At 49.5% G+C, this 16,307-nt stretch overlaps 1 long non-coding RNA gene across 1 annotated transcript in view; it reads right to left on the bottom strand.

Annotated features, from left to right (window-relative positions):
* Nucleotides 1-2,728: 2,728 nt before the first annotated feature.
* LOC140427032 (uncharacterized) overlaps nt 2,729-16,307 on the bottom strand; it is a 44,524-nt gene continuing 30,945 nt past the window's right edge. The window contains exons 2-3 of the long non-coding RNA XR_011948365.1: nt 9,485-9,730; nt 2,729-4,871 (exon numbers count right to left, since the gene is read on the bottom strand). This is a non-coding gene — a long non-coding RNA (uncharacterized lncRNA). The remainder of the gene's footprint in view (nt 4,872-9,484; nt 9,731-16,307) is intronic.

The raw sequence follows: 16,307 nt of genomic DNA on the forward strand, positions 1-16,307 counted from the left end.
TTGCCCCCAGTACCTAGCTCACTTTCAGTCCAGCCCGGTAGTTATGTAATGGTCAAAAATTGGACTAGGAAGGGGTCGGAGCCGCGATGGGACGGGCCCTTCCAAGTTCTCCTTGCCACCCCCACAGCAGTTAAAGTGGAGGGGCGAAGTGCTTGGGTCCACCTACATCACTGTAAATTGAGCCCATCTCCACTACTGTAAAAGGTCGGATACTAACCTGCCTCCCTTCTCCAGTGCTATTTTACAGGTGTGGAGCATGATGGAGTGGCTACGCATCGTCTGTCTGATATTTGGCCTCACTTCGCTTGGCGTGTTATTGGCGATGGACATGGAAAAGGGGAATATTATGTATCTGTGTAGCCCCAACCAATCTACAAGGATACATCACCTATGCACAGGTGATGTTCTTCACTGCCCCCATATACGAGGACATGGTATCGACTCATGGAAGGTCATCAAAGTTAAGGAGAATGCGGGAGTCATGAAGCAGCTGCACCGGTCCCGGCGATGGGAAGGGAACATTATATGGACATTGCCTTGTTTTTGGAATACATGTAAATTTGATTTTGGATGTGTTAAAAGTGGTACAATAAAGGTAACATCAAGCTGTCAGAAGAGTGTAGGAAGAGACCATGAGAAAGAGAAAGGGACTAGAGAGAGGACGGGGCGTGTGAGAAGGGAAGTACAGCTAGAACGTAGGTTACCGGGAGATACACTTAAGTTAATTAAAGGCCAAACTGAGGAAAACCCGGGTAGTATGAATCTCTTCTACCAGATTTACCACCGTCTGTATGGCCAGGGACGGGTTGTCTGCTACCCGAACCCCGCAGCGGTGTCTAGGTTATTTTCTGTTTCACCGCTTTGGGGCACTCCCCAAACGGTGGTTCATTGTCAGCGTTCCGAGCCATTGCCCGAGCACGTCACTCTTCCTTACGATCCGGATTCAGCACCACCGGCTATTTGCCTTCCCCTCCCTCGGGATAATTCCCATTCACAGTACGATAGGCTGCGACGGTGGAGGGCGTACATACCTAGCCACTTCACTCCCAATAGGGATTCCCGGTCGTACGAGAATTGCTTCAGCAGTGAAGGATATGGCTGTTTGCTGGTAGAGGTGGACACAAATATAACATGTCTGTTTCCCACCTGTACGGACAGGAGGTGCCATATCACCCAGGCGTCTGGCAAATGCGTTTGTTATAGCACCACTTGCGTTCCATTGAACGCTGGCCTCCAGCTCCTTTGTGGCTGGGCGAATGTCTCTCATATCACTGTTGGGACTAGGGCTTTCCGCATTGCTGGGCGGCCCGAATGGGCATTTCAAAATTGGATAAACTGGGCTACTGGGAGGTCCTTACGCAACCGATATACTGATTGTGATGCTAGTCTCCACACGGACCAAGGATACTACTTTTTATTTAATGGTACGGCGACCAACGTTTTGTCACCCCCATTTCCCCGCCGAATTGCTGTAGGGACTCTAGTCCCTACCACAGTCCCCTGCCCTTCGGCGTGGAACCTGCATAATCAGTTAGCACGCCGGGCAGTCTCTGCTGAATTTTGCGAGAACTGGAAAAAACCTCAGGTTCTTGCACCCAACCGGGGCCACTCAGCCGGGTGGGGCATTCTGAGCGTATTGACACTGGGAGGTGTGGGGGGTTCCTTGGCTGTTAGTGATCGGAATTATTTTATTTGCGGCCTTACCATCTTGGGAAATGAAACCTTGGGAGCCCTCGGGGCAATAACTAAGGAGTTGTCTCAGCTACGGTTGTTTGCAATGCAGAACCGGTATGCTCTTGACTATCTTCTGGCCCGTGAGGGTGGGGTATGCGCCATAGTACAGGGCAAGTGTATTATGGGTGTTCAAGACTTGACCGCTAACATCACTAAATTTATGGATCGCATACGGGATCACTTGGACGGGATGCAGGATCCTGGCTCTTGGGGTAACTGGGGATTTGGGGGATGGAAGGACTGGTTGATAAATATGGCCATGTATCTAGTGGTAGCTATCGGCTGCATCTTTGTGGGCCTGGCCATCCTTAAATGTGTGATGGGTAGAATGCGGGGTGCACTGGATCAGATCACCGCCCCAATCACCGAGAAAAAGATTTTAACTGTTAAAATCCATGAGGGTGAAGCAGATGAAGGGGGGCTAAGACAGGAATTGGAAATGCAGCGACGAATCTTTTTAGATGAGGAACCGTAGCTATAGATTGGATAGTTCGGTTATCATGGAATGATAAAAGGAGGGAATGACGAATGTGATATAAAATAGTTACTTTAGAGATACTAGTTAATGTAATGTAGAAATAAGCCACTTTGATTCTTTTAGTTAGGGACAAAGGAATTTGGGACCGCATGGAAAAAGCAGGAAGAGGTGTGTCTATAAGAGTGAGGATGCATTGATAAGGGCCAGAGAAAGGGATTGGAAGTGAGCCAATCAGAATGGATTAAACAGGTCAGGAGGGACCTAGGCTGACCTATGTCCGTCGAGTATGTGAAACTTGATACCATTTGAACTGATTTTGCAGAGATTCCTTTGTCTGTTAGTTCAGTCGTTTTCTGGAGTGTAAGAGGCAGGACGTCCTGTTACATTTCTGTAAGATGATAAAGCTTGCAAGCTAAATAAATAACTTCTGTTTACGTGCGAATCCGTCTCAACTTTTATTGAGGCCAGACTGACAGAGAAAGAAAATAGGAGATCAACACCAGTCACAGAGGGAGGAGCTGAGGCCAAGGCCACGGAGTTTGGAGATGAGTTTTGTAGGAATGATGGTGTTGAAGGCTGAGCTGTAATCGATAAATAGGAGTCTGACATAGGTGTCTTTGTTATCTAGGTGTTTCAGGGTAGAGTGCAGGGCCATGGAGATGACGTCTGCTGTGGACCTGTTGCAGCGGTAGGCGAATGGTAGTGGATCAAGGCAATCCGGGAGGCTGGAGTTGATTCATGCCATGACAACCTTTCGAAGCACTTCATGATGATGGGTGTCAGAGCCACTGGACGATAGTCATTAAGGCACGCTGCTTGACTTTTTTTTGGTACAGGGATGATTGTCTTCTTCTTGAAGCAGATAGGGACTTCAGATTGTTGTAAAGAGAGGTTGAAGATGTCTGCGAATACCCCCGCCAGCTGATCCACGCAAGACCTGAGTGCTCGTCCGGGTACCCCATCCGGGCCAGTGGCTTTCCGTGGGTTGACCTTCGAGAAGGCTACTCTGACGTCTGCAATGGTGATCTCAGATACAAGTTCATCCGCGGCTTCTGGGGTGGAGGGCTCGCTCTCACTGTCCTCTTGCTCAAAGCGGGCATAGAATGCATTGAGCTCATCAGGGAGGGGTGCGTTGGAGCCGACGATTTTACATGCCTTCATCTTGTAGCCCGTTATGTCTTGCAGACCTTGCCATAGACAACGGGGATCCGTGTGTCTAGCCTGGGACTTGAGCTTGGTCCGGTACTGTCTTTTGGCATCTTTGATGGATTTCTTTAGATCATATCTGGCTTTCTTGTAGAGGTCAGGGTCGCCTGACTTGAACACCTCAGACCTAGACCTCAGCAAGCAGTGGATATCCCTGTTCCTCCAGGGTTTCCGGTTGGGAAACAAGCGGATTTGTTTCTTTGGCACACAGTCTTCTACACACTTACTAATGAAGTCCATTTCTGTAGTGGCGTACTCGTTCAGGTTGGTCGCAGAGTTTATAAATACTGACCAGTCCACTGAGTCTAAGCAGTCCCGTACGAGATCATCCAATTCCTCAGGCCAACAATGCACGACTTTCTTTGACGGATTTTCCGCTTCAGTTTTTGCTTATAAGCCGGGAGCAGGAACACAGTCTTGTGGTCAGATTTGCCAAAGTGTGGGCAGGCGATAGGGCGGTAGGCATGTTTGATATTTGTGTAGCAGTGGTCCAGGATGTTTGGGCCTCTGGTGGAACAGGTGACGTGTTGGTAGTAATTTGGTAGTACGCTCTTGAGCTTGGCCTGATTGAAGTCCCCAGCTACAATGAACAAGGCCTCGGGATGTTTCGTTTCAAGGCTATTTGTGGTGGTGAATATTTTGTCCAGTGCGATTTTCACGTTCACATGGGGTGGGATGTAAACTGCCGTCAGGATAACAGAGCTGATCTCCCTCGGAAGGTAGTAGGGGCGGCATTTTAGCGTCAGGTATTCTAGGTCCGGGGGGAGCAGAAATTCGCCAGTGTTGCTACATCTAGGCACCAGGAGGTGTTGATTAGAAGGCAAACCCCTTGCCTTGCCTGAGGCCGCCGTATGGTCCAGTCGGTGGATTGAGAAGCCCTTTGGTTGTAGGGCACAGTCCGGTGAAGCAGGAGTGAGCCATGTCTCCATGAAACAGGCCACACAGCAGTCCCTCAGTTCTCTTTGAAAAGTGAGTCTGGCTTTAAGTTTGTCTAGCTTGTTTTCTGGAGATTGGACATTAGCTGGAGTAAGCTAGGCAGAGGGACTTTGGGGCCGTGTTGTTTCACTCTCACCTGCAGGCCTGCACGTTTTCCATGCTTCTTGGAGTGACGGCTTCTTTTCGAGCCTGGGAGATGGTGAGAATATTCAGTGTTAGGGGAATAGTTGTGTCCAATGAGGTTATTCACTCTGGTCGGTGTGTGGACGGAGGATTTGTTGCCTTGCTTGCGGTTCCTGCGTCGGTAGGTGGGTCTGCGCGGTCGGGTGTTCCGAGTCGCTGTCGGGCTGCGGTTTGTCTTCACAGGTTTGTGGATGACCAGACCATTCTCCGGCGTGGATGGAGTGAAGGCTGGTAAGTGGATGACGGGTGAGGCGATGGCTGGGTCCGTGTGTTGGGGTCCGCAGGGTCCTTTCCAGATCGCAGTCTTCCTTTAGATGTCGGAGGATCTCTAGACCTGCAAGTAAATTTAAAAGAGCAGTATTAGTGATTGTTAGGCTGTGGGAGTTGATTTTTAGGAGTGTGGGGTGGCTGTAGAGGGGGGAGTGGAAGGAGTGCTTGGGGCCTTCAGGAGGTCGCAGCTCTCCGGGTCAGAGGGGTTGGAAGCTGGGGGTGGGAGGTGTAGCGCAGAAATTACTCACTCAAGTCGAGAAGAGATGAAATCAATCGAGGCTTTATTAAGCAAGACTTGTTCCCCAGCAGCTCAGTTACAGAATGCGGTGCTGGGAGAACTCGAGCTCTTATACTCCGCCTTCAGGGCGGAGCCAGCAGGTGGCAGATCCAACCAGGACCCGGGACCTGTCAGCCAATAGCCTCTCGGCTTCACAGGTACCATACTACCCCTAATACATACCACCACATTCACCCCTTGTTAAAAAAGAATCCGGCGGGGTGGTGGTTCGCATGGTGGTAGGGGTTTACAAGGCTGGTCCTGGAACTGATTTAGCACAGTGGCTATACATTTAGCCCAACAGTTAATTATGTACAGGTTGTCAGAATTATTTACAAGTTTGTTTTCCTTTTCTTGTTGTGTCACGCGGATTCCACGAGTCGAGCGGGTGCCCTGGTCGTCCTTGTCGATCGCCTCAGCCCCGGTGGTGGTGCAGGTGCTGGCTCGGGCACTGTCGTCTCTGGGAGCGGTGCGCTGTTCGTCCCTGTTTCTTTACTCCTGGGAGGGCACGGGAGGAGGACCGATCCACCCGGGAAGGGAGCGGTCGCGGGGTGCGCCGGTGGCAGGGACGGGGTGCTCGGTATTGGGGGGGGTGTGTGTGTTTCCGGCGGGCGCCAGGTCCCGCAGGGAGACCGTGTCCTGTCGGCCGTTGGGGTATGCCACGTAGGCGTACAGGGGGTTTGCGTGGAGAAGGTGAACCCTCTCGACCAACGGGTCCGATTTGTGCGCCCGCACATGTTTTCGGAGCAAGATGGGTCCTGGGGCTGCCAGCCAGGTCGGCAGCGACGTTCCGGAGGAGGACTTCCTAGGGAAGACAAGGAGGCGCTCGTGGGGCGTTTGGTTAGTGGTGGTACACAGCAGCGACCGGATGGAGTGGAGGGCATCCGGGAGGACTTCCTGCCACCGGGAAACTGGGAGATTTCTGGACCGTAGGGCCAGTAGGGCGGTCTTCCAGACTGTACTGTTCTCCCTCTCTACCTGACCGTTCCCCTGGGGGTTGTAGCTGGTCGTCCTGCTCGAGGCAATGCCCTTGCTGAGCAGGAACTGATGCAGTTGGTCGCTCATGAAGGAGGACCCCCCTGTCGCTATGGATGTACGCGGGGAAACTGAACAGTGTAAAGATGGTGCTGAGGGCTTTAATGACTGTGGCCGCTGTCATGTCAGGGCAGGGGATGGCGAAGGGGAAACGGGAGTACTCGTCCACCACGTTCAGGAAGTATACGTTGCGGTCAGTGGAGGGGAAGGGGCCTTTGAAATCCAAACTGAGGCGTTCAAAGGGACGGGAAGCCTTTATCAGGTGCCCTCTATCTGGCCTGAAAAAGTGCGGTTTGCACTCTGCGCAGATTTGGCAGTTCCTGGTGGCTGTACGGACCTCCTCGACCGAGTAGGGGAGGTTGCGGGACTTCACGAAATGGTAGAATCGAGTGACCCCCGGGTGGCAGAGGTCCTCGTGGAGGGCTTGGAGGCGGTCTACTTGTGCGTTGGCTCATGTGCCGCGGGATAGGGCATCAGACGGCTCGTTCAGCTTTCCGGGACGATACAAGATCTCATAGTTATAGGTGGACAGCTCGATCCTCCACCTCAAGATTTGTCATTCTTGATTTTGCCCCGCTGTGCATTATCGAACATAAAGGCAACCGACCGTTGGTCAGTGAGGAGAGTGAATCTCCTGCCGGCCAGGTAATGCCTCCAATGTCGCACAGCTTCCACTATGGCTTGGGCTTCCTTTTCCACTGAGGAGTGGCAGATTTTTGAGGTGTGGTGGGTCAGGGAGAAAAAGGCCACGGGTCTGCCCGCTTGGTTGAGAGTGGCCGCCAGAGCTACATCGGATGCGTTGCTCTCGACCTGGAAGGGGAGGGACTCATCGATGGCGCGCATCGTGGCCTTTGCGATATCCGCTTTGATGCGGCTGAAGGCCTGGCGGGCCTCTGTCGACAGTGGGAAGGTAGTGGACTGGATTAACGGGCGGGCCTTGTCTGCGTACTGGGGAACCCACTGGGCGTAATACGAAAAGAAGCCCAGGCAGCGTTTAACGGCTTTGGAGCAGTGGGGAAGGGGAAATTCCATGAGGGGGCTATAACTCCATTGCGCACTACGTATCCCAGGATGGCCAGACGGTTGGTGCTAAAAACGCATTTTTCCTCATTATAGGTGAGGTTCAGGGCGTTAGCGGTCTGGAGGAATTTGCGGAGGTTGGCGTCGTGGTCCTGCTGGTCATGGCCGCAGATGGTTACATTGTCGAGGTATGGGAATATTGGAAGACCGAGACCCTGTTCGTGACGGCGAATGGGACCCTTAAAAAGTGGTAGAGCCGCCCGTCTGCCTCGAAGGCCGTGTACTTGCGGTCACTCGGGCGGATGGGGAGCTGGTGGCATGCGGACTTGAGGTCCACGGTGGAAAAGACCTTGTACTGTGCAATCCGATTGACCATGTCGGATATGCGGGGGAGAGGGTATGCATCGAGCTGCGTGTACCTATTGATGGTCTGACTATAGTCTACGACCATACTCTGCTTCTCCCCGGTCTTCACAACTACCACCTGGGCTCTCCAGGGACTATTGCTGGCCTGGATTATTCCTTCAGCAGCCGCTGGACTTCAGACCGGATAAATGTTCGGTCCTGAGCGCTGTACCGTCTGCTCCTAGTGGCGACGGGTTTGCAATCCGGGGTGAGGTTCGCAAACAAGGAAGGCGGTTCAACCTTGAGGGTCGCGAGGCTGCAGATAGTGAGTGGGGGCATTGGGCCGCCAAATTGGAACGTAAGGCTCTGGAGGTTACACTGGAAATCTAACCCCAAGAGAGTGGGAGCGCAGAGGTGGGAAAGGACATACAGCCTATAATTCTTAAACTCCCTCCCTTGCACCGTTAGGTTCACGATGCAGAACCCTTTGATCTCTACTGAATGGGATCCCGCAGCCAGGAAAATCTTTTGGGTGCTCGGACGAATAGAGAGAAAACAGAGTCTTACCATGTCTGGGTGGATAAAACTTTCCGTGCTCCCAGAGTCGATTAGGCATGGCGTCTTGTACCCGTTGACCAGCACCGTTGCCGTTGCCGTTTGGAACGTCCGGGTCCGCGATTGGTCCAGGGTCATCGAAGCCACTCCAGGTTGCTGCACCGTGGCGTTTTCTTCCGGCACCGTGGAGCCGTCTATGCTGGGTTCCTTGGCTATCAGCCAAGGTGGCGGCGTCCATGGATCGCTCGTGGTCGGTGGTGGACAAAATGGCCACCCCCATGGATCGCACGTGGCCGGGGGGGGGGTCACAAGATGGCGACGCCCATCCTTCCCTCATGGTGTCCGGGGCCCAAAATGGCAGCGCCCGCGGGCCGCACATGGAGCGCTGGGGGGTTGAGTCTGCTGTCCCCGTTCTCCCCCGGCGATTGCGGCGACCCTCCGGGACTGGCGCACCGCTGCGTAATGCCCCTTTTTGCCGCAGCTTTTACAAATAGCTGCGCGGGCCGGGCAGCGCTGCCGGGGGTGTTTCGCAAAAATAGCAGCGGGGCCCACCGGGATGGTCTGGTGCTCTAGCTGCGCAGGCTTGCGGGGTGGTGGGGGGTGCCGGGGAGTCGGTCACAACGGGGGTCCACGGAGCCCAAGGGGCTGCCGCGCGGTCTGGGCCTTAGGCGCGGGCATTTTGTGAGGCCACGTCGAGGGAGGCCGCAAGGGCCCGTGCCTCTGTGAGTCCTAATGAGTCTCTTTCTAACAGTCTTTGGCGAATTTGAGACAAAATCATACCTGCCACAAAAGCATCCCTGATTAGGAGCTCCGTGTGCTTGTTTGCGCTCACCGACGGGCAGTTGCAGTTCCTTCCCAGAATCAAGAGCGCGCTGTCGAACTCGTCGAGCGATTCTCCGGGGGTTTGCCGTCTCGCCGCGAGTTGGTGACGTGCGTAGACCTGGTTTATGGGCCGAATGTAGACAGCTTTCAGCAATCGAGCGCTGTCGGGAAATCCTCCACGTCTTTAATGAGCGTGTAGATCTCCGGGCTCACCCTGGAATGCAGGACCTGCATTTTCTGATCTTCCATGGTCCGGCCGGGGGCCGTTCAAAGGTACCCTTCGAAGCATGCTAGTCAGTGTTTAAACACGGCTGCCGGGTTTGCTGCATGGGGCCTGATTCGCAGACACTCCGGGGCGATCCGGAGCTCCATAGTCTTTTAAGCTTGCTTAATAAATTGTAGTGCAACAATTACTCACTCAAGTCGAGAAGAGATTAAATCAATCGAGGCTTTATTAAGCAAGACTTGTTTCTGTAACTGAGCTGCTTCATTCTGTAACTGAGCTGCTGGGAGAACTCGAGCTCTTATACTCCGCCTTCAGGCGGCACATCCAACCAGGACCCGGGACCTGTCAGCCAATAGCCTCTCGGCTTCACAGGTACCATACTACCCCTAATACATACCACCACAGGAGGGCTGGTCGTTGGAGAGCAGCAGAGTGGAGGTCCCTGCTTCTGTGGTGTTTTCCAGGTCTCTGGGAGCTTGTAGAGTGAAGGCCCTGGCTTCTAGGGCATTTTCCTAGTCTCCGGCAGCCGCTGTAGGGGTATCCCCAGGCCTGGGACTGCAGCTGCTCACACATGGTCGGCTGGTCCGGGTCGATTTCAGGTTGTCAGTTTCAGGTGTCTCCAGGGTCCTAAAGATTGCCAAATCTGGAAGGAATTGAATTAGAACATTGTTAGAGAGTTTAAAAGAGTTAGAATGAAGTTTTAGAAGCATCGAACGAGAGTAAAAGATAGAATTAGAGGGTATGCTGGGCACAGCTTGCAAGAAGTTGCCTCGCTCCAACGCCATCTTTCTTTTCTTCTTACCTTGTGGTGACAGAAGTGGAGAGAATTTAAAGGTATAAGTCAAGAAAATAATGCAGCATCATGGACGAGACAAGGATACTATTGATAAGCAGAGCATTATAGTGAAGAAAAGATGACAATACAAGGCCCCAAAATTATTATTGTTGTCAGAGTACAGCTCAGTACATGTCAGAATGTTTCTAACAATCCAGAACAGTTGTATGTATGTATGTATGTATGTTCAGTCGTAAACGCAATTGAAAACTTAACCAACCCAAATGCAGGCAGATGCCGAAAGCAAGTCCAAGGCGGCAGCACGGTGGCACTGTGGTTAGCACTGCTGCCTTCCAGAGCCAGGGACCCAGGTTCGATTCCTACCTTGGGTGACTGTCTGTGTGGGGCTTGCATGTTCTCCCTGTTTCTGCGTGGGTTTCCTCCAGGTGCTCCGGTTTCCTCCCACAGTCCAAAGACGTGCAGGTTAGGTGCGGTTACGGGGCTTGGGCGTGTGGTGGGCCCTGGTCGGGTGCTCTTTCAGAGGTCAGTGCAGACTCGATGGGCCGAAAGGCCTCCTTCTGCACCGTAGGGGTTCTATGTTTCTATGAGGTAGAATGAACAACTGGAGGCACTGGCAATGATTCTATGGCTTTATGAGGAATTCTTTCAAAAGGGAAAGAAATGGATACTGAAAACAATCTCCCAGAGCTGGAGGATAATCACAGAAATTCTCATCTTGTTCATGCTGTCATTAATAATACGAAGTGTGCTCTTCAAAACCTTTATAATGATGAGGCCATCAGAGAAGTTTCAAAAGGTGCTGAACAGTTGCAATTTTCAACAAACTCCCCATGTTTGACCTTATGATGAAATGAAAAATGAAATGAATGAAAACCGCTATTGTCACAAGTAGGCTTCAAATGAAGTTACTGTGAAAAGCCCCTAGTCGCCACATTCTGGCGCCTGTTCGGGGAGGCTGGTACGGGAATTGAACCATACTGCTGGCCTGCCTTGGTCTGCTGTCAAAGCCAGCGATTTAGCCCATATGATGGAGGGAAAGTCATTAATGAAACAGCTGAAGATGGTTGTGCCTAGGTCACTACCCTGCAGAACTCTTACAGTGATGCTGTAGGATGACCTCTAATAACCACAGTAGAAGCCTGATAGGGAAGACAGACAAAGCAAAGGATGGAATGTAATGCTCCTTCTGGAAATTAGTTCAGAAGAAATGAGGGCCATGTGATTGGGCGGGATGGTGTAGTGTGGTGATCCCACCACCTTTCCGTCTTCCCTGATTAAGTCAGGAGTGGGAAGGGTGGTGGGCAGCCTTCCTACCAGGAGACTAATTGAGCCCCTCAAATGGTTCCTTGTTCAAATGCCAAACCGAGGGACCTGGCATCGGGAAAGGCGATATCTGCAGGAAGGCACTCCCTGCACGTTCTGTCAGTCCCTCTCCTGCCCCATCTTAGTTGGTGCTCCCTCCCTAGGTACCCCATCCTGTCCCGTTTTCCTCATCCATCACCAATCCTCTGAGCAAGCCTCAGTCCAAATCCTGCAGGAGCCACCACTCCCGATGGTGCTGTGGGTGCTGCAGAGCTTTCAGCCTCAGATTGGCTGCCAGCTCTTGGGGGCAGTTTCTCCATCCCACACGAAGCAGTGCAGAGAGATCATCCTGGGAAGCCGGGGGTCCCAGCAGCATCGTTCCCCCTGCCAATTAGCTACGTTATTCCATTGGGGTTCCCGGTGGAGGTACGACCATGTTTCACGGCAGGTGACAGAACTCCCCGCTGCCCACATTAAATTCTACCCAAAAAGTTTACGATAAGAATATAATAGAGATTTAATGTAATTTAAATAAAACTTTGCCTTTGTACGCCATCTCCAAAATGTTGCGTGGAGTAAGGATACTCTAATCACCATTAATACATAGCAGGCTAATTATTTACAAAATGGATGCTTCAGCGTGATGCAGGATAACTTTAAAGGACAGAAAGGATTGATTTTGTCTTTGAAACAATCTAAAAAAACAAATCACAAAGCTTAGCTATAATTCTGTACTAACTGCAGGGTAAGGAAAAGTTCACACATGCTCATTTTCCAAAAGCAATTTTCTGCTCCATGCTGTAAGTGACCATTTTCCAATTGTTGCCGATGGTTTTGTGACTGATTGTCCCACTGTGCTTGATGAAACCAGAGCCTTTCTCCCCTCCCCCAAATACACAATAGAATAACACTTTGTTTACTCAAACCCCCTGTTTAACACTGTGATTTAAAAAAAAATCTCACCTTTTTCTGCAATTATTTTGAACAGCCCACCTTTATGGAAGCTGTAATTTCAGTCAATCATTCAGTGACAGTCAGTCAAGATGCTTAATGGTATTTGCCTTTCAAAATGCAGTATAATTACAAACCTCAAAAGCATTTGGTTATATTTTTATGTGTGCTGGTGTTTATCATAAAACACCATCAAAAGGATTACTGAGCCAACCATACCGAAAATTAATATCCCATTTGTGTTAAAGAATAACCATTAATAGTAAAAACAAATCCAAATTCTGCGTAAATGCTGACACTGATTTTTGAATGCATTGAGTTGGAGAATTGTCATTGTTACAACAGCATAAAATAAACATCTGTTAGCTGCACACAGGGGATTTTATATACAAACAGAATTTGAAACCTTCATTCTAACAGGATTTTGACCTTCACATGTAATGAGATATGCTTATCAGCCTGAACTATTTACCTCAGAACACCGGCTTATCCAAAATTCAAATGTACCCAGAGGGTATCTACCAAAGAGGAGTTTGCCATTCTGTTTTCTAATTCCACAACGCAATCAATGCCGCCATAGTTATTATTGTGTGGCCTGGTTAACTGACTTCAAATTATAGTGAATACCAACTCAAGCCTTAAGTACTACTTAATATAAAAATGAATGCTGCCAATTAATTTCAACTCACTTCTGTGATTAATGCATTTAACTTTTTTCTTAGCAATTAATGTTTTTAATATATTAATTATGGAAGTTATGGAAATAATGCTGTGGTTCAAAAAATGGTCTTCATTTTCTTATTTTCATACACATTCCACTGTATTTTCAAATTAAAAATGTGAAATTGGTTCAGTTTACTTTAAAATTAATCCTCTAATGAATCAGTTGTCACAAATGTTTCCCAACCACCCGGCTGTTGATGTTGTGATACAGATATAAAGGCACCAGTCACTCATAAGGGATTGGGTAAACAATTTGTGCATTCATTTATTAAGACTAGGCACACATGAGCAGATATAATCATAGAATCCCCACAGTGCAGAAGGAGGACATTCGGCCCATTGAGTCCACACCAACCATCCGAAAGAGCACCCTACCTAGGCCCACTCCCCAGCCCTACCCTGGAAACCCCCAATCCCCATTTAACCTTTCTGGACATTAAGTTACAATTTAGAATGGCCAATCCACCCAGCCTGCACATCTTTAGTCTGCGAGAGGAAATCAGAGCACCCAAAGGAAACCCACGCAGACACAGGAAGAATGTGCAAACTTGACACAGACAGTTATTAGCAGGAATGAATCCAGAAGAATCACTCAACACTCAGGTATGCTTCAACGTTAAATGGCTTATTACGCTAGCGGGGAGCAGTCCGCTGGGCATATTATGCGCCTGTCCACCAAGCATAGGAAATCATGAACATGTATACAGTCATGGAAACAGCTACACGGCCCATGTCGGCTGGATAGAATTATATAACAACTATTGGTTGCCATGCAATGCGTGGTCTGCTCAACAACAGGTGGAGGCCTCCCTTATCGACTGTCCTTGGGATCTGTGGTTCTGTGCTACAAGCAGCATTCCTCAGAGGCAGCTGCTGATAAGGGATGCCCTGCTGAATAAGCCATCCCCATGTATGTCTGTGGGAACTAACAAGGTTTCACAAATGATCAAGTCCGATAGCCATAAACCTCATGATGACTCACAAACTACTATGTTTCGCTTTGAAGCAGGTTTTAGGATTATATGGGATTGTTAGTGTGTATTATGGTATGTGTGTTAGTAAGTGTGCATAATTGAAGTTAGTGTGCGTGCATTATTACTTTGTATTTGTGATTAGTGTGTGTCCATAGATTGTGCATAGATATGCATTCAACACATATACATGTATTGCAGGTGCCGCATGCCTACACAGTCAGCCAAGGTTGGAAGTTAACCCGTGTCCCTGTGCTGTGAGGCAGCAGTGCTAACCACTGTGCCACTGTGCAGCCCTACATGGATAGCAAGTTTGAAGACATCAGCAACAGAGCCATCTGTGAAACTGAGACTGGATCGCATGAAACACTTCCCTTCCATTGATGTCATGCTGCTGCCCCGTAAATGTATATTACAACATCAACCATTAGTGATAGGAAGTGTATCAGCAGGCAATAAGAAAATAGTAAAGAAGGACTCGCCACTTGATGTTGGCTGGATGTGGGGTGTCACTCCTGGTTGGGCAGTCAAACAGCTTAACGTGGTGTTTACGGAGCACCTCGCCAAGGCTAGAATGAGCCGTTTCTTTACGTGGGTTGAGGATAGGTGCGAGCGTTGTTTGAGAGGGCCCGGCAGTCACACGCACATGTTCTGACCCTGTCCCAAGCTTGTGGGTTCTTGATTCTCCTTTTTAGCATCATGTCAGCGATCCTGAACATTGAGCTGAAGCCTGTCCATTAGCGGCTATATTTGGGATTTTGGACTTGCCGAGCTGTGGATGGAGGGATGTGGGGGTGGGGGGAGTCCTTGTCTTCACCTCATTGCTCGGAGACAGGGCCTGTTGAGTTGGAGATGCCGCCCAGTGCCTTGATGTGGCGAGGGGACTTAATGGAGATTTTGCATCTGGATAAGGTCAAATACACTGTGAGGGGGTCAATTGAAAGGTTCTAACGGAGATGGCAACTGTTTATACTATATGTCAAAGAATTGATCACTGGTCGCTGCTAGAGGGATTGTGGGGGGGGGGAGGATGTAAATGGGGGGGTATTCTTTTTCAGAGGAGGAGGTTGCGTAGATTAGAAATTAGCTTATTATTCTTTTTAGTTTACAGTTACTGCTGTTGTCTATATTTTTGTATAAAATGACAAAAAGTTAATAAAAATATTTTAAAAACAGTAAGACAGTAGGTTGACCGAGGCAGATCAGGAAAGAGTGTTATTCTTTAAAAAGATTTAAACTAAAAGACAATATAACTGTTCAGCAAATAAAAACTTTTTTGGCTAGCTGAAGTGACCACCTTCTGTTTAAGTAGAAGACTTCTAATTATAGTCAACTGAGATTCCTATCACTTGGATAACACCCCAATGCCATTTTAACTGCCGATGGTTAGGAGCAGAGAGCCTTCTGTTCAGCTTTCATCCAGGGTTTGTAAGCTGAATGCAAAGATTGGGCCGACTCTTTCTAGCCACTCTGCCACGGTATCTTTCAGTCCTGCCAAAAGTCAGTGGACTTTTGTCTGGCCTACCTCATCCCCCACAAACGGATCCCCCATGGTGGAGCCCGAAAATCCTTGCCTTAGTCTTTCAAAATTCAGAAAGAGCAGCAAAGTTCCTGAATGCACCAAAAAGAAAGTTTCCACAATTGCCAACTGAGATCTCCCATCCCTCTCCTTCCTACCCGTGAAATGCTCCTTAACTCACTCTGCGACTTGCCGATTGTCATTCTGGTAGTCTCCAAGCCACCCAAACTGTGCAAACTACAGGTTGACTCTGGATGCCTATTTGGGTGGATAGCTGACTGGCAGAACCTTAATAATGCCTGATTGTTAAATTTGGGATGGATATCCTCTTCAACCTCTGGGCTGGCAATGTGTCCGACTTTCCAACTGGAAATTAAATCTCCTATTATCATAGAATCCTAGAATTCACAGTGCAGGAGGAGGCCATTCGGCCCATCAAGTTTACCCGACCCTTGGAAAGAGCACCCTACCTATACCCAAGCCTCCACCGTATATCCGTAACCGAGTAACCCCACCTAACACTTGGACACTAAGGGGTAATTTTTTTAATCATGGCCAATCTACCTAACCTGCACATTTTTGAACTGTTGGAGGAAACCGGAGCACCCGGAGGAAACCCACGCACACACGGGGAGAAAGTACAAACTCCACACAGTCACCCGAGGCCGGAATTGAACGTGGGTCCCTGGAGCTAGGAGGCAGCAGTGCTAACCACAAATTACATTTGGTTTTGATTATTTGCTGTCTTTCAATTTTTCCCTTTATGTGATCACCCCAAGTCACACATCAATTATGGACCTACGATCCCCTTGTTCTGGTCACCCTTAGTCACATACATCTTCATGTTTAGAGTTAGTCATTTATATAATTCATTGCAACCCAATAAAAAGCTTCAACTGAATTATCCTGAAGACCGACTGCGGGCACTACATAATGACACCCAGGCGTCAGGCGGTTC

This window comes from Scyliorhinus torazame, chromosome 7 (assembly GCF_047496885.1).
Source record: "Scyliorhinus torazame isolate Kashiwa2021f chromosome 7, sScyTor2.1, whole genome shotgun sequence".
In the NCBI taxonomy this organism is placed as follows: Eukaryota; Metazoa; Chordata; class Chondrichthyes; order Carcharhiniformes; family Scyliorhinidae; genus Scyliorhinus; species Scyliorhinus torazame.